Here is a 19436-nt window from a genome sequence, read left to right as displayed (position 1 = left end):
CAAGTATGGAAGGTATATGTGGACGGAAGCTCTACTTCAAATGGTTGTGGAGCAGGCGTCATATGTCAGTCGCCAGAGGGCGACAGGTTCGAGTATGCTCTACGCTTCAGTTTTCAGGCTTCAAACAATGAGGCAGAATATGAAGCTTTACTAGCCGGGATCCGCATGTGCAAGGCGGCAGGGGCAAGAAAAATAGACGCCTGTTCCGATTCACAATTGATAGTGAGTCAGTACAATGGCGAATACGAAGCAACCCATCCGGCCATGATCAAGTATTTACAGGCGGTCCGACAAGCAGTCGGCTCCCTTGAGGATTTCCATCTGATCCAAGTGCCGAGATCAGAAAACAACCAGGCGGATGCACTGTCAAAATTAGCATCATCCGCCTCCTCTGATACTCCTCGAACTGTTTTTTGGGAAGTAATGGAGAAGAGAAGCATCGAGGAAAACCCTATTGGAATCCTAGACAGAAGCTCAACCTGGATGGATTCAATCAGGGCATATCTGACAAACGGTACACTGCCGGATGATCCTCAACAGGCGGCAGCACTGAAAAAACGAGCCACCTGTTTTGAAATGATTAAGGGAGAACTTCACAAAAGGGGGTACCTTCAACCCTTCTTAAAGTGTGTTACTCCAGAAAAGGGACGAGAGATACTAGACGATCTTCACTCTGGTTACTGCGCTTCTCATATAGGCGGTAGGACGCTTGCTCAAAGGGCAAGGCGGCAGGGCTACTTTTGGCCTACTTTGGAAGCAGATGCAATGGAGATGGTGAAAAATTGTGACAAGTGTCAAAGGTTTGGCAAGCTAATTCACCGTCCGGCTACTGACCTCACTACCATTCATAGCCCACTACCGTTTGCTAAGTGGGGCATGGACATTCTGGGTCCATATACGCCTGCTATAGGCGGAAGGAGGTACATACTTGTTGCCGTCGACTACTTCACTAAATGGGTAGAGGCGGAGGCTGTAAAGGGAATCAAGACGAAAGATGTAATTTCATTCATTTGGAAAAATGTCATCACTCGGTTCGGGGTTCCCATGTCTATGGTTTTTGATAATGGTCCCCAATTTGAGACGCCTGTTCTCAAAAGCTGGTTGAGTGACCAAGGAATTGCAAACTACTTTGCATCTGTCGGCCATCCACAAGCAAACGGCCAGGTAGAAGCCTTTAATAAAATCATCTCAGACGGTCTCAAGAAAAAGATTGAACGAGCAGGCGGCCTATGGGCGGATGAACTACCACATGTTCTCTGGGCCATTAGGACGACTGAAAAAGGGGCGACTGGAGAAACTCCATTCCTCCTAACTTACGGCGCGGAAGCTGTTCTTCCAATAGAACACTACGAGCCGACTCTTCGAGTGATGCTATATGACGAAGAGGCAAACTGGGAAGCCATGCGCCTGGCATTAGACTCACTTCCTGAAAAGAGGGGCAATGCTGTCTTGCGCCATGAGATCTATCGCCTGAGAATGACTAGATCATACAACAAAAAAGTACACAGGCGTCCACTCAAAGTAAGGGACTTTGTACTTAGAAAAATGGAAGCAGTTGGTAGGGCTAATGAGTCTGGCAAACTAACTCCCAACTGGGAAGGACCCTACCGAATCTATGAGGAAGTCAGGGACGGTACCTACCGTCTGGAAACACCAGACGGACAACCGTTGCCTCGAACTTAATAAAAGTTAGTTTCTTTTGAATGATGTAAAGTAAAGAGCTACTTAATAAAAGTTTGCACTTACTATTCAATTTTGTATTACGAGGGGCATGCCGTCTGTACCTTTACAGTCGGCTACTCTCCATTGAGTTTTACACTCTATCTCTAGAGGGGCATGCCGTTTGTACCTTTACAGTCGGCTACTCTCCATTGAGTATTTCACTCACAATAGGGGCATGTCGCCTGGGCATATAGTCGGCTACTCTCCATAAGAAGATGGTCGACTGGTTCCAAACACATATCCACACCCCTAATACTTAGCTAAAAAGATTAGGGCCTGGCCGACCCTGTGCCTAACAGGCGGCTACCCTCCTTTTATTTAGCACCTACGTTCACTAAGAACTTACCAAGGCCACAGGCCGAATGATCAGACCAGGCGCCCAGCCAACTGATCAAATCTACAAAACTAATACGACCTGTCCCAACATCATAGCAGGCGTCCGACGGCATCCCTCCGGATGAAATTCGTCGCAGAGAGCAGCTCCCTTTTGGGTGGAACATTGTTCTATAAACTAATTACACGACACCTATACGACTGTCCCCAAGGGCAACCACGTAGCCGTTTTTGAGACAAGGATAACTCTATCACTAACCAAACCAGTGGTAGCAGTTGACATCTGAGTCAGATGACCGCCTGTATTACTTGGGATAAATGTAAGGGGTACCTATTGAGTTAATAGCCAACAAACATTGGCGAATCAAGGGGTCTAGCCGGCCTACGCCGCCTGGTACCTCTACTTCTCAAACAAAAGTGACGGCGATTGAGTAACTTCAACGTTAACTCATAGTCACTCCCTCAAATTTGGTATGGAACCTAAAAGGTTTGAGTCGTCCGCCTGTTTTTAACAAACAGGGGCACTCAAACCCCTATTCCTACTAGGTAACCTATTGAGTTAATAGCCAACAAACATTGGCAAATCAAGGGGATCAGCCGGCCTCCGCCGCCTGGTACCTCTACTACTCAATCTAGATTGTGACGAAGACTAAGTAACTCCTATGTTAACTTAATAGTCACTCAAACTTAGTATGGAGCCTAAAAGGTATGAGTCGTCCGCCTGTTTTTAACAAACAGGGGCTCTCAACCACTACTCTTGCTAGGTTAACAAATTATGAGTTAAAAGCCAACAACATTGGCAATAAAGGGAAACAACCGGTACCCGCCGCTTGTTATCTCTACTACTCAATTCCTTGGCGACTAGGTAATACTCTATTTACTTGGTCAGACCACTTTCCTACTTGGTTAAATTTACAAATGACAGGCCCGCCTGCCTAAAAAGGATCCAGACAAAATAGTTCGAATACCGATTGGATAAATGGCCGACTGATCGTCTACCCTGGAAACAGACAACCAGTCGTCCAGGGGCATAGGCGGCGTACTAACTATCCGTACCTGTCTGCGACGTTCGGCCATGTAAAACAGTCGGTCTAGTAAACAATTGGATATTAGATATGGAATACTTAGACAAATTTGAAGCAAAACAAAAATTCATTAAAAATAAGCCGGTCATTAAAGACCAGCAAAATATTCAAAGCCCCGTTCCCCTGGCCGGGTAAATACAAAGCAAACGGCACGCAGGCCGTGGAAAGAATACATAAAGCTTAAGAAGGGGGCAGTTCAGTATTAGCAGCTGCCGCCTGGTCAGCACTCTTCTTGCTGGACTCGGCTTCAGCTGCATCCTTTTTTGATGCCTTACCCCCAAGCGGCACAAGCGCCACTATCGGCTCCTCCTCCTCCTCCAACGCTTCTCCCAACGCCTCTTCTTCAGCAGCCGCCAGGATCTCTTGATTATATGTTTCCGAACAGCGGCGGTAGCCTGCGCCTGATAATAAAGAATATCAATGGTCAGTACTTCATTTTGGGAAATTTGAAACATTGCCTTATCACAGTCAGAGGCGGCCATAGCTTTTGCAGCCTTTACCTCTTTGTTCTTCCGATCAAGCGGCTTGCGAAGGCCGTTAACTCGGAGCAGGGCCTAAGTACAAAAAAAACAGGCGTCAGTTTCCAAACAAAAAAGAAAACAGGAGTCCAGAAATTTAAATACTTAAAAATATGCTAAGTATACCTCAGCAAGGACCCCTGCAATCCCGTCAAGGTCAAGGGTGCCGACACCCCTGACCGCCTCCCTTTCAGCCGGAGGAACTGCCCTGATCATAGACTTGGCCATCTCTACCAAGTCAGGCCCCTGGGGGCCGGCTGCATCAAGCATAAACAAACGGATTAGACTTAGTAACAAAGGGAGCAAGTCTAAAATTTACAAGGACAACTTCATACCTCTAGGCGGTCCAGTTGGAGCTTTAGAAGAAGTGGCCGGCTGTTTCTCAGCCGCCACCTGTTTCCTGGCAGAACCAGGAGAGCTCCCAACAGTCGTCTTCCGGGCCTTGGGGTCCGGCTGTTGGGAAGATGAAGCTCTTGGAGCACCCGTCTAAAACAGAAGAAAAAAGTCAGTATATGCATAAACACTCCTAAAAGAGGGTGAAAGGTTCGGAGCTCACCAAGGGTGCCCCCTTTTTGGGGGAGTCGGTTGAAGTTTGTTGCATAATAGAGGCCCGCAACATGGCCGCCGCAGTCTTAGAGGCGGTGATTTTGCTCATGGCGTCAGCTGCAAAAACAAACGGCAAAGTTAATAAAAGATAAACAGCAAATGTATGAAACAACAGAGTATTCGACAGGCCGACTACCTCTTGAGCACCGACTGCTGAGGCCACAGGCGGCCAAAAAGTACTCGTCATAGAGCCACTTGAAGCTCGGGACGCAGTGCAGGGGTACTTGCTCTCGTACCCCTGAAGTAGAGTCGACCCTCGACTCTACTTTAAAGAGTCCTTTGTCAAGGATCTCTTTCTTAGCCTTGGGGGGAACAGGCGGCATGCTACGGCCGCCTGCAAGAAGGGGCGGATTCCTGTTCCACCTATTGAAGCGCTTGTTCAGCTCAATGTCTGAACTCTCAATGATGAGGAAGGTACTCCGCCAGTCCTTCCACTTGTTTGCTTTACCTCTCGTCATGAGGTAGCCCCTGTGGCTTGTTAATTGATACCAGCCGGTACCGCCTGTCTTAGGGGTCCGACTGAGATAGTTCATATGGGCGAAAGCCTCGAAGCTCGGCTCCACCCCGTGTAGTTCGCACCCGGCCACATAGCCGAGTACGTTGACCCAGGAGTTTGGGGCTAACTGCCATAACCCCAACTCATACCCATCCAAAATCCGCTGAACAGCCGGATGTAATGGGAAGCGCAGCCCTGCCTTGATGGCCGCCTCGTAGCAGCCAAAGCAGGCGCTATCATAACTGGAACCAGCCGGCCAGACGACTGTGTCTTCTGGATCCGGCACAAACACTAGAAAGTCGTGGCCCATGGTGTGGTTTGCAATAAAGCTCTCCACTTTCTCTTGCATGGCTGTGATTCGGCCCCGAGGTACCGTGCAGTAGTAGGGGGTATTTAGCTCTCGGTAAGAGGCGGATGGTTCCGCCCAATTGTCCCCCTTCTCAACTGTGTGAGAAAGTCTCGCCTCTTGCAGGCGGCTGTTTTTCTCTTCTGTACCCAAAGAAGCATGGCCAGAAGAGCTTGACGAGGAATCGTCCTCGGACGAGTCTGAAGAGGACGACTCCTCCCCTCTCCCGGAGGGGCCCGCCTCCTCTCTTTGAAAAGGAGCAGATTTGTTAACTGTTAAATTGGAAGGGGTCACTATGACTCCCCCCACAGAATTGCCGGCATCCAGGCCGCCTTATTTTACTTCAACATCTGGCGCCTGGTCAAATGTTTCACTAATCGGCACCCTGTGGGAGGAGCCGTCTGAATTTGAGATCCTAGCTGTCTTATTCGTTCTGGCCATCCTGCTCTGCATAGACACAGATACAGTCGGACTTTGTATAAAGGGCAAAGATGGGTCCGGAAAAGGGCAGGCGGCTCCTAGTCCTAGATTCAGCCGTCCCCGGTGACCGGCTGATCACTAACCTAGGTCGTGTCGTGTGCTTCCGTGGTGCCATTTCAGAAAATAAAAAGAAAATTAAGAGTAAGAGAACTGAGTTACCTGAACGAGTGACGGTTGATGAAGTTCTGGAAATCCGGTGCAGTCGGCTTGTCAGAACAGGCGGTAGGCAGAAAAGGTCCAAAATGTCAGAGCAAGTTCAGGGGTCCGAATGTTCTCCAATAGTTCTCAAAGTGTGAAAATGACTCGAGACAACTCTCCCTTATATAGGCGAAGTGAGAAGGCGAAGGGTCACTTTCAGAATTCAAAATTTGGGCGGGAAAATCTCTCGTCCTTTCGCCGACTAACACCTGTAGCAGGTCGTCGCCCGTTACTGTGCGACACCTGTCACAGGTAACACGTGACCAGTCACGTGCCACCTGTGAGGGGCAAATGATTAGGGGATTTTTGCTCCCACCAATCGGAATGCGCCACGTGGGCCAATCAGGACCTGCCAAGTGTCCCCTAGTTGGAACTGTCAGGGCTTGCCACGTGGCACGCGCTTATTCGTCCACCTTGGACCTGTTATGTCACGACATGTGGCATACTCCATGCCTAATGGAGAAACCGGCCACCCAGGCCCAACTTCCGAGGGAAGCCCAATCGGCCCTAGGTTTACCTAAACCTAGGATGGGCACGTTTTCCAAGGTTATAAATACCTCCCTTAATCCTCATTAAGGGGGAGGACAAAAGAACAGAAACATTACGGAACACACTAATAACCGGCTGATCTCGCTAACAAAGCAGATTACCTACATTAAACACTCTCACCTAGAGAGACCTTATTACTTTAATTTCCGCATTAATTACTCCTTAATCAGGTACTAACTTGACCGTTGGAGGCGGAGCTCACAGAAGTCTCCGTTATTTTGTAGGTACAGGCGTCCGGTTCCAGTCTCGGAATTGTAACTCTCCCGCAGGACATCAGAAAACCCCGAAACAGAAAGCATACACATAAAGGGAAGAGAGAGAAAGTAGGGATGAGTCTTCCTCACTCTTGAAGCGTGCTTCTCACGTACCACGAACATGAACACGGAATACCTTAAGACTCGCAAGTGCAACCTCCAATGTCTCACACCCTCGTGCCCAAACCGGCCCCTACCTCGTAGCTTAGACGAGGCTAGACCAAAATAAACTAGAGTATTACGAACTTAAGACTTTCTCACTCTTTTGGGATATACCTTTTGAGTTCAACTCAAGTAAGTAATCCCATTACCCATGGTGGGTATTTACAGGGAAATGCTCCCTAAAACTTCCATCAACTTTCCATGCGGGAGAGTTGTTGAAATGAGAAAGTGAGTAATTAATTTAATTCTAAATTAAATTAAAAAGCATGAACAATAATCAAATGACAAGTGTCAACACACAAGAGAGAGTAGGTGGGAGGACCACCTTGACCTTGGAGAACAAGGCAAGGGGCTGCCCCAACCTACTTGGTCAGCAAGGGCAGTTGCCCGCCTTTGGGCAGCAAGGCCAGCCACGCTGCAAGCCTGCGCCACAAGGCTACGCCTGCTGGCCCCTTGCCGCAAGCCCACGCGCATACTACAATCCCAGCAGCAGCAGCGTGGCCCTACCAGCACCACCGCAAGCGCCAGCCTTGCTGCTGGCCTTGCTAAGCAGGCTCATTTAGGGGTACCTTGGTGCGCAGGCCACTAGGCCGCCCCAACCAGCTCGCAAGCAAGGTCAGCCTAGTTGGGCCTTACGATGGCTGCTCTGGCTCAATGGTCTAGTGCTTGCGACCCCTAGTCACTTGCCTTTTATACGAGGTGTAACACCCCCAAATCTCCCTCTATGGAAATACTAGTATTGTTTCGGGGTTTTTGGAGCCCCTCGGGAGAGTTACAATTTCAAGAATGTGCATTGACCGTCTGTACCTGCAAAACCACGGAAGCTCCTGTTGGGTGGAGTTCCGCCTCCGACGATCAAGTTAGAACGTTTCCGGATGTATAAAAGTGCGGAATGTAAAGGTTTTTCTCTCAGATTCAGAGAGAATTCTGCAATTATTATTGCTCGAGTTTTGTGTATGTATTTATGAATGTGTAATAAATGAGGATTTTCCTCTTTTTATAGCGGAAGGGGATCAGTTCCCCTTTTAGGGTTAAGGCGCCACGTGTCAGTAGAGGATTGGATCCCTTTGGGCCCCTCTAAGGCTAACACGTGTCAGCATACCATTGGGCCACGTGGACAGGGTATTTTTACCCTAAACATTTGCCCCTTACATTCTGGGAAGGTGACGGTTCGTCTCCATCCCTCATTTTTTTTATTCGAATTTCAAATTTGAATGGGAAGTGACGGTTCGCCTTCTAGGTTCTTTTATAAATAGAAACCCTCACCCTCATTTTCAACACTTTACAAATTTTCACAAAATTTTTTGAGAGAAAAGCTCTGATACCGGCTGCTCTTATTTGCAAAAACTTCCCATCTTTCACTCATCCGGCTTCCGTCTGAGTGTCCTTTGCTCAAAACTCTTAGATACCGCCTGACCATAGTCAAATTTCTTTCCTTTGCTTTCAATATACCCACAGCCGGTCATAACCGTGTGGGGTATCTTCAAGCCACTTTCTTCAAACCGCCTGAGTACCCTTTTTATTTTCTCTAGCTTTCAATACACCCACAACCGATCACTACAGTATGGGGTATCTTCACGCCACATTTCAGAGAAACGGCTGGGTCTTTAGCGAGGTTCAGTTTCTCTTCAAAGGGGTACATCCGGGATACCGTCTAGGGTATCATCAAGCAACGAAGAGGATTTCCGGCTGCTGACTTCAAGAAGTCAACCGTCTTCAGAGTTCATACAACTTCAAGGTACCGTCTCTGCCCCTTGTAAATTTTTTTGCGCTTTTTCCGGTTCTATAGCTTGTTAACCAATAATGGACTCACCCAACACACACACGACACAGCCTAGGACAGTTGTCAGCCGGTCACCGAACACGGCTGAGTCTAGGAGTGGGGATGTCGTCTGGGGGTGTTTGGACCACCCTTACTCTTCTGCGAATCTGACCGTCTCTGTTCATGTGCAGGACAGAATGGCTCGGACGAGATGGACGGCTGTAGACCCCGAATATCAGGTCAGACGACTCAGCCGAAGCTTCGCTTGAGGATGTACCTTATGACCAGCCGGGCGTACCTAGCACGCCCGGAGATGAGATATTGGAGGAATCCGAGAGTACTGACGGCGACGAAACCGTCCAGCAATCAGACTCTACTAAGTCAACCATGGAACCGGATGGCCCTCAAGAGGATGAGGAGGCATATAAGTGGCCCTCTATCAACAATCCAACAGAGGTGCATATGACCGCCCGGGATGTGGTCACTTTGAACGCCACCCTTCCGGCATTTTCGGAAAAGCGCCTGGTTGGTAAGGGATGGGAGATTGTTGTGCCGCCTATAGAGGCATCCGTCGTTTGGGATGACAACCTTGACCATGCCAATGACTACTTTGGCTGCTATGAGGCGGCATTCAAAGCCGGCCTCCGGTTCCTCCTCCACAACACAATAAAAGCCATTCTAAGGGGTTACGACCTTGGCGTCTGGCAGCTAACACCCAACTCTTGGGTGAATAAACTAGGATACATCGCCGCTTGCGAGATGCAGGACATAACGCCTAGCTGGGAGGCGTTTGTACATATGCACTACCTCAGCTGTGCCCCAGGCGGCTGGAATGCATGGTATACATTGACCACGCATCCAGAATATATGATGACGCTTGATAAGCCGTCTAAGTGGAGCAGCTGGAAGAGAAAATTTTACATGGTTTCTTTCCCCTCGCTGCAATTAAACCACCGGCTGCGTCGCTACAATACACACCCGGCTTTCCTGGGAAAGAAGTGCGCCCTTCCCAAAGTACCGGAGGTGGCTTGGGATCAAATAATGGAGACGAGGCTTTTTAAAATGACCACCTTGCCTTTGGATGATAGGATAGAAGTCATTGTCCCCAAACACTAGGTCCCTCATCTGGACTGGCTTAAGGACGAGGCGTTACTTTCCGCTTGTGGCCTTAGCATATTCTGGAGCAGACGTATGTTAACTGTTAACTAGCACTTTATGCCGTCTGTATCATACTTGAATGGTTTTTGATTTTTTGGTTTTTCTTCCTTGCAAAGAAAGGATTAGAGATGGTGCCTCCCGAAAAGACACCGGCTAAGTCTACTGTTGAGATCCGGGAAGATCAATTAGAGAAAAAGAGGGCCCAACTAGCGGCCAAAGATGATGGGGTAAGCGCCGGCTGAGCTCTTTTACCGTTTGCATGGTTTGTAGTTAATCTTTGATATTAATCGGTTGTGTTGTTTTCTTTTTCAGAGGGGGAGCAAGAATGTTCCTCGTTCTCTAAGACAAATGCTGAAGAGGCCAGGAGAGGAGCCCTCCCAGCCTGCTTCCAAGACAAGAAGGGTTCCGGGTGCCCTTGCCTCTACCGGAAGGCCGCATACTCCTGAGAGGCCTACCTCAGCAAGCAAAAGCCTGAAAGACCTTGGCTTGAGCTTAGGGCCTGCTGAGGTAAGAACTAGGGAGCCCGAAGTTCCCTCAAGCCGGGTGCTTGCTGTAGCATCCGGCTCCAATGCGGCTGGGGGTGGAGTGACCCCTCAGCCTGAAAATCAAGGTAACGCTCTCACCTTTGATCCCCCTTGGCCGCTTGGACTTATGCGAGTCAAATCCCAAGCTACCCAGTCAGGGGATTCTTAAGGCAGCTAGCAGAATATAGGCGCCGCATATGCTCAATACGTAACCGATAAATCTATTGAAGTAGATGCCTTTTCTCGTTGGCCAGATCTCCAAAATTACGCCAAGAGAATGCTGAGGACCCTTACCCGGTCCGAGAAGGAGGCGATACCGGGTATAAACTAGGTCAACATAGACCGCATCAACTCACTGCTGGCTGAGGTAATTGACCGGTTGGGATGCTTTTGTGCCATTTTATTCATTGCCGGTTGTAGCGTAATTGAAAAACTAACTTCTTTCCGGCTGACTTTGCAGGTGATGTTGAGGGTTGATGACATTGGTCAGAGACGGGCAGCCAAACTTATTGATGTTACCCAATATAACTCCTTAATGTATGAAATCCAATCTAAAAGCCGGGAGATGAAACAGGAGAAGCTAATCAAGGAGCTCAAGGCTGCTGCTGATACTGCCAACAAGAAAGCAGCCGACTTTGAACTCCAAGTCAAAAACCTCCAGGCTGACGTCAAAGCCTTGGGGGATGCTGACTAGGAGAACGCTGAGCTGCGGGCAGAGGTCAACCGGCTGAAGAATGAGTTGGCCCAGACCAAGGCGGACCATAAAGAAAAGCTGGCGACTGAGCAGGACCGGCTGGTTACCGAGAATGAGCGCGACTGTCAAGAGCGCATGAAGATGGCCTGGTCCATGATCCATCCGGACACCGACTATGCTTTCTTTGACCTGCGGTACAAATACGACACCGAGGTGTTTGATGCCCAGGTTCTCGGAACCGAGAAGCCGGTGCCCTTTGAAGAGTGGGCCGGCATTGCCGAGGAGGAAGAGGAGCAGACGGAAGATCAGATGCCGGGTGGGGCTGACGAAGCTCAAGCCCAGAAAACTCAAGAGGCTCCTCCTTCCGGCCAGGGCCAACCGTCGCAGCAACAACAATAGCAGCAACAGTAGCTTAATTTGTTTCCTTCTTTCTTTCTTCTTCTGGCCTGCGAGTCGTGTATTTTAAGATGTATCTCTATCCCCGGACATAGGTTCGGCTGACAATCTTTTATTTTTAATATATTTGCCGACTGAGTCGGTTTTGCCTTTGATATTGATTGCTTTAATTTTTGCAATTTTTCCTCGTAAAAATCATTCTTTTTGCAATTTGATTCGATATGTGCGGTATGCCGGATGCATTGGCTCTGCTTGCCCCTGGGCAGTTGTTTGCTTAATATTATCTAACTCTAAGCAGGCAGCCGTCCATACAAGCATCCGGACGAATAGATGGGTAGTCCTTGACCGCATTTAAAATAGAACTATTCAAAGTTGGATTAGCAGGCGGTGCCGGCTAGGGCCAACCTAGATTATTCTTTTAACCGGCTGCGGATTACTCTGGGTATCCGTCATTGCCGTTTATTGGTATGCAGGCGACCATTGGCCGAACGTATATATCATAACCACGTTATGGATTAAATGCTAAGGTTTTGACCTTGCGTAATTCGAGTTTGTAACCAGCTGTAATGCTTTTGAGAAAAAGACCGGCTACATTCGACCAAGATTTAAATTACCGTCTGCGTTGCTTCAAAGCAATGACCGGTTGTATCTTGGTTTCAATTAATCATTTAAACGGCCGTGAGTTTACTTTACCCTAGACAGTTGGTTAAAGCCGCTTGAGTTATGATTTATAGAACAATGTGCCACCCAAATGGGAGATGTTCTCTTCGACGAATTCACCCGAATGGGCGTCGTAGGTTGCCTGCTCATGTTGGAGCAGGTTGTTTAAAATATATCTGGCCATTGGCCTTATGAATAGCTAAGTTTGATACTTAGCCTACGTCTACTCAGTTTAGAGCAGACGGTTACCCGGTTGTGCATTGCACAGATGGGACTTCGTACAAAAGATAATGGACATAAAGCATTCTTTCATTAATATACTCTATTTACAAAAATTACAAGTCCTTAGAAGTAGTACTTTTTCAAGTTATCTACATTCCAGGTTCTGGCTAGCTGCTTGCCGTCTGGAGTTTCCAGGCGGTAGGTGCCGCCTCTAACTTCTTCAAAAATCCGGTAGGGCCCCCCCAATTAGGGGTTAGCTTTCCTTGCTCATTTGCCCTACCGGTCGCCTCCATTTTTCGTAACACAAAGTCCCCCACTTTTAGGGGCTGTTTGTGTACTCTTTTGTTGTAGGCCCTCTTCATTCTCAAACGGTATATCTCATGACGCAAGGCAGTATTGCCCCTGCGCTCTAGGAATGAATCCAATGCTAGACGCATGGCCTCCCAATTTGCCTCTTCATCATAGAGCATGATTCGAAGTGTTGGCTCATAAAGTTCTATTGGCAAGATGGCTTTAGTGCCGTATGTCATAAGAAACGGGGTTTCATCGGTTGCCCCTTTTTCAGTTGCTCTGATGGCCCATAGGACATGAGGCTACTCATCCGCCCAAAGACCGCTAGCCCTTTCAATTTTCTTCTTAATGCCGTCTAAGATGAGCTTGTTGAAGGCTTCAACTTGGCTGTTTGCTTGGGGACGACCGACTGATGTAAAATAATGTGAGATCCCTTGATCTCCCAACCAGCTCTTGAGGGTAGGCGTTTCAAACAGAGGGCCATTGTCAAAGACCATAGACATAAGTACCCCAAACTGGGCGATGATGTTTCGCCAGATGAAGGAGATGACATCCTTTGTCTTAATGCCCTTGACTGCCTCTGCCTCAACCCATTTGGTGAAGTAATCTACAGCCATTAGGATGTACCTCCGCCCGCCTGTGGAAGGTGTATATGGACATAGGTTGTCCATGCCCCATTTTGCAAATGGAACCGGGCTGTATATAGCCGTCAAGTCAGTGCCCGGTCGATGTATGAGCCGGCTAAATCTTTGACACTTGTCGCACTTCTTCACCATTTCCATGGCGTCTGCCTCAAGAGTGGGCCAAAAGTAGCCTTGTCGTCTAGCCCTTTTTGCTAAAGTTCTGCCGCCAATATGTGATGCACAAAAGCCCGAGTGCAGATCCTCTAGAACCTCTTTCCCCCTTTCAAGGGTAACACACTTCAGCAATGGCTGGAGGTAACCCCTCCTGAAGAATTCCCCCTTGTAGATCTCAAAACTTGAGGCTCGCTTTTTCAACGCAACCGCTTCTGAAGGGGCATCCGGCAAAGTGCAGTCTGCCAAATAATCCCGGATGGCATCCATCAAGGTAGAGCTTCGGTCAAGAACTCCAATGGGATCATGTTCAATGCTTCTTTTTTCCATGACTTCCCAAAAGACTAACCTAGGCGCATCACAAGTGGCGGATGATGCCAACATAGACAGTGCATCCGCCTGATTATTTTCTGACCTGGGCACCAGACTTAGATGAAATTCGTCAAGTGTCCCAGCCTCATCTTTGACTGCCTGCAGATACTTGATCATAGCCGGATGGGTGGCCTCGTAGTCACCATGGTATTGGCTAACGATCAACTGAGAATCTGAGCAGGCGTCAACTTTCCTTGCTCGTGTCGCCTTACACATGCGGATACCGGCTAGCAAGTCCTCATACTCCACCTCATTGTTAGAGGCTTGGAACTTGAACCGTAATGCATATTCATACTGGTGCCCTTCTGGAGACTTGCAAATTACGCCTGCACCACAACCGTTCATAGTAGAGCTCCCGTCTACATAAACCTTCCAGACCTGATCAACATTGTGCGGCTGAGCCGGCCTTGTCATTTCCACAATGTAGTCGGCGAACGCCTAATCCTTCACTGCCTTTCTTTGTTCGAAGGTGATTTCCAGACTTTGCATTTCAATAGCCCACTTGAGCATTCTGCTAGATGACTCCAAGGTTGTCATTGGCTGCTTGAGGGGTTGGTTTGTGTAGACCACCACCGGATGTTCCAAGAAGTATGGTTTCAACTTCTTGACTGCCATGAACAGGGCGAGGCCAAATTTTTCAACCAGCGGGTATTGCAGCTCAGCATTTCGAAGAATATGGCTAATGAAATAGACCGGGAGCTGGATGCCGTGTTTCTCAGCTAGGAGAGGCACTGAGGGCATGATCTAAGACGGCCAAATACATATAGAGAACCTCTCTTGCTAAAGGGCTGACCATCCGTGGCAATGAGTGAAGATGCTCTTTCAATTTCTGGAATGCCGCCTCAGCATTTCCACCCCATTCAAATCTAGTCTTCTTCTTGATTTCCTAGAAGAAGTAGAGGCACTTGTCGCCTGACCAGCTGAGGAATCTCTCCAATGCCGCCAGACAACCGAGAAGTTTTTGGACTTCCTTGACAGTGCCGGATGACTTCATGTTAATTACCACCTGTATCTTTTCCGGGTTGGCCTCTATCCCCCTTTGATCAATCAAAAATCCGAGAAACTTCCCAGACTCAACACCAAAGACACTTTTTGGGATTAAGCATGACCTTATTCTGCCTGAGAGTGGTGAAGGTTTCTCGGAGGTTAGCAAGGTGATCCGTTTGGAGCTTAGATTTGACTATCATGTGATCAATGTATGCCTTTACATTCCTCCCAATTTGATTAATGAAGACTGTATTAATCATCCGTTGGAAGGTAGCAGGTGCATTCTTCAGCCCAAACAGCATCACCGTATAACAGAATAACCCTTGATCAGTGACGAATGCCGTCTTCTCTTGATCTTTTTTCCACAAGGGTATCTGATGGAAGCCTGAATAGGCGTCCATGAAGCTCATCAAGGCATGACCAGCTGTAGAGTCGACTAGACTGTCAATCTTTGGAAGTGGATAGCTATCCTTTGGACATGCCTTGTTCAGATCTGTGTAATCAACACACATTCGCCAGGTACCATTCGACTTTTTCACGAGGACAACGTTTGCCACCCAATCCGGGTAGTCCGGGTAGTAGCATTGTAAAATGAACCCGGCATCTAGCAGCTTCTTGACCTCGGCAGATGCCGCCTTGGATCTTTCCTTGCCGTGGTTCCTTTTCTTTTGCCTAACCGGCTTCTTTTTTGGATCCACGGCAAGTTTGTGGACAGCAAGTTCCTGGCTGACGCCTGACATCTCTTCCACTTCAAAGGAAAAGATGTATTTGAATTCCTTCAGCAGTTAGTGCAAATCAGCACCCAACTTGGCAAAAGTAACCGTTCCCACTTTAACGGTTCATTCCGGACGGCTGTCATCTAGAACAATGTCAATATTTTCACCAGCCGGCTGGGGACGGAGATCATCTGACTGCTCCCCGATCAGTGATTACTATTGCTTTTTTTTTTTTTTTTTTTTTTTTTTTTTTTTTTTTTTTTTACGGCCAGCAGGTGGTCCGCCTTTCTCTTTTTGCCGGCTGCTTTGGGAGCAGGCGCGACTTCCTTGAAGTCATCAAGGTCGATGAGTTCCTCGCCTTGGCCGGCTGCGGCCATAGTAGGCTTGACGTCTGAGAGATAACACTCCCTTGCCGTCTTTTGATCCCCGTTCAGGGAACCCACCGTTCCATCATCCTTTTCAAATTTGATCAGCATGAGGGATGGGATGATGACTATCTTGGACTCGTTGAGGGTTGGACGACCAAAAATCAGATTATAGGCGGTCAATTCCTCGACCACCAAGAGCTTGACGACCATGTGCCGTCCTTCCCCCTTTTCCCCTAGCCGGATGGGTAGGTCAACCCTCCCTACTGGATGCACTACCCCTTCCCCAAAACCAACTAAGGGGTGAGAGGCCTTGTGCATGCCGCTAGGCTTGTACTTGAGCTTCGCCTAGCACTGATAGCTTATAAGGTCAGACGAGCTCTAGGTATCAATAAGGATTCGGCCTACTCGTTGGTTGGCAACCTTGCATTCGATGACTATAAGGTCATCGTGAGGCCGCCTGACCTTGCCCTGGTCCTTCTTAGAGATGAGGACCTCAAGGAAGGTGTCTTTCGACGCCTGGCCCTCATCCACTGAGTTGACCAGCTTCATGATGTTGTCCTTGGTACCCCTGATGGTAGGACCCCCTCCCGCGAAGCCGCCTGCTATTGTAAAGATCTGCTCTTCATCAGTGTTAGAGCTTATAGCCGACTTCTTGGACGATTGTCCATTGTTTGTTTTGGGGTTACCCTTGGACATTGTCATATAGGAATTCAAAGCCCCTTCATCAGCCAGACGGTCCAATAGCTGCCTAAAGCTATAGCAGCCATTGGTGTTATGGCCTATATCCTCATGGAATTGACAGTACTTGCTCTTGTCCCGGCTGTTGATGGGACTCTTCATTGCTGCCGGTTTTTCAAGGGTCAACCGGTCTTTGATCTCCATGAGGATGGAGGAGCAGTCCTTGTTGAACTCGTACTTGGGGACGTACGGCTTCAACTCTCTCTTTTTCTTCTAGGACGGCTGACCAGAACGGTCCGCCGCCCAGACTTCTTTTCTTTTCTTGCTCTCTTCTTTTTAGGGTCCGACGGGTGCTTGATGGCACAGAGCTCCGTCGCCTGTATGTAGGCTTCGGCTTCCATCAATGCCTCATGGAGGGTAGCAACCCTCTTTCTGACCAGGTCGAATTTAAAGGTCGACGCGTCCTTCTGACCCTTGAAGAAGTCTGTATAGGCAATTTCGTCAGACAGCCCTTGGATATGAATTCTTATCAGATTGAACCGCCTGAAATAGGACCATATTCCTTCCCTATCTCCCTGCTGAATAGCCCCCAAGTCGAGACTTGTCTTTTTTGCAGGGATGTTCATGGAGAAGTTGGACCCGAAGAGGTATGCTAACGTCTTGAAATTGTTGATGCATCCGACTGGTAGATTGCCAAACCATCGTTAGGCTATGCCTTTCAATGTTGCCGGGAAGTATCGGCACCAGGCGGCATCATCCAACCCCTGTAAGTACATGAGGTTGGTCTAAGCCATTAGGTGGTCTTCCGAGTTGGTGGTACCGTCATAGGTACCAACCAACACGTTTTAACCTTGGTCGACGGCTGAGCCACCTCGGTTATCTCCCTGGAGAACGCCGACGGCTGTTCCTCAAGGTTAAGCAGCCGGAGCTGCCAGTCCATGGGCTGGACCTACTGTGCCGCATGACCCCCAAAGAGGGCCGGCTGCATGTATGGTGATCCATACAACATGTATGGCTCTTGGGGCACATACGGAGCCGGCCAGATAATATGAGGGCCAGTACGTGCGGACTTGCCGCGTGATTGACTCTCTCAGTTTGTTTCCGAATACTTCATTGAAGTATTCCAGAAACTGTCTAGTTAAGTCAACGTTGAGGCCGACTCAGACAATTGTTGACTTCTCTTCTCCTTGATGAACATTCGGGCGTCTAAGTAAGTCTTTTTTGACCTATCCGGCTGAACTTGCCGGATGACCTTCCTTTACCCTGATTCAGGGAAACGAAGTTTGGTAGGTTGATCAGGGGCCCGTCCACCCCCTTTGGTTTAGGGTGAGGAGTAGGCACACGACCTTTGACATGCTTCTTCCCGGAGGGAGAAGGCTTCTTGGCCGACTAACCCTTATTGGTGCTAGTTGACTTTTTTATTATGTCCTTGATCTCCCCTTTGAAACTGGTCATGAATTTCATGAGCTCGTCTCTTGTGACGGGGGCAGCACCATCCGCCGCTTGGGGTCGCCCAGCCGGCTTAACGGTTGGGCTGCTAGGACCAGCTTTGTCTTCGCCCCGTTCCCTTGTTTCCTTGGAACGGGTGCGTCTAGTTCTGAATGACCCGTCTGGGCCACGTAGGTGTCGACCTCGAAGTCGTCACCACTATCTTGGTCTGTGTGGAACTTAGTCTCGGCCATAGGCCGTTTGCCCTCAACAGGTGGTACAGATTTGGATGCTATCTTGGAAGTACTCTCCCCACAGACGGCGCCAAATGTTTCGGGGTTTTTGGAGTCCCTCGGGAGAGTTACAATTCCAAGAATGCGCGTTGACTGTCTGTACCTGCAAAACCACGGAAACCTCCGACGATCAAGTTAGAACATTTCCGGATGTATAAAAGTGCGGAATGTAAAGGTTTTTCTCTCTAATTTAGAGAGAATTATGCAATTATTATTGCTCGAGTTTTGTGTATGTATTTATGAATGTGTAATAAATGAGGATTTTCCTCTATTTATAGCGGAAGGGGATCAGTTCCCCTTTTAGGGTTAAGGCGCCACGTGTCAGTAGAGGATTGGATCCCTTTGGGCCCCTCTGAGGCTGACACGTGTCAACATACCACTGGGCCACGTGACATGGTATTTTTACCCTAAACAAGTATAATACGTATAATTATACCGTAAAGATAGACTTAGGTGTATTATAAGTACTTATTTCAATGCTATAATTTTATATTAATGTATTATTTTTAAAAGTGTTTTATAGTCCATGCACATTAGATTTGGGTTTATGTCTAAAGATGTTGTGATAATCTTATAGTTACGTTAATTGTAAGGTGTATTTGTGATTGAATTTTAAAAGCACGAAGTGTTGATTGATATTCGGAATCAAGGTACGTTAAGGTGGCTAGATTCTTTTGAAAGCGATTGGTTTGAATAGCATGTTTTATATGATTTTATTGGTGATTAAATTAAATTGATTTAAATTATGATTTATGAAATAAAGTATGTTTGGAAGTGTTGATTTTAATATTTGTTTTAATAAATGTATTTTTGAAGGATTGATTTTAATATCATGTTTTGAATGGTTTGAATTATTTATCATGTTTAAATAAAGGAATTGATTTGAAAAGCTTGTTGAATTAAATTAAAGGTTCTTCAAAGGAAGAGTTATTGATTTTGAAAAGTTATTAATATGAGATTTAATTCTCAAATATTTATTAAAAGATTGATTTTGAAAGCATGTTCAATTGAATAAAAGGAGTTTTTATTTAACCTATTATAAAGGTTGATTTTATTCAAAGAGGAATTTCATGAGGATTTATTGAATTGCTATTATTAAAGCTTTACAAGCATGTTGATAGTAATCCCACTATGCGGATTTGGTTGATAAGACTTTGGACTTTGTATGACCGAGTCTTTCTTCAAGAATATCCTTACAATATAAGAAGACTAGCTTGGGGGGTGTGCACACTTGGGTGAGGAATTGGTTTTAAAAAGGGGAATTGGTTTAATAAATCGTTTTTATTGAATTATTGAGTTATTGGAATTGTTTTGAGAATTAGTTTTGTATCATGAGTTTTGGAA

This window comes from Chenopodium quinoa, unplaced genomic scaffold (genome assembly GCF_001683475.1).
Source record: "Chenopodium quinoa cultivar QQ74 unplaced genomic scaffold, ASM168347v1, whole genome shotgun sequence".
NCBI classification, from domain to species: Eukaryota; Viridiplantae; Streptophyta; class Magnoliopsida; order Caryophyllales; family Amaranthaceae; genus Chenopodium; species Chenopodium quinoa.
This window is presented reverse-complemented; position numbering follows the sequence as displayed.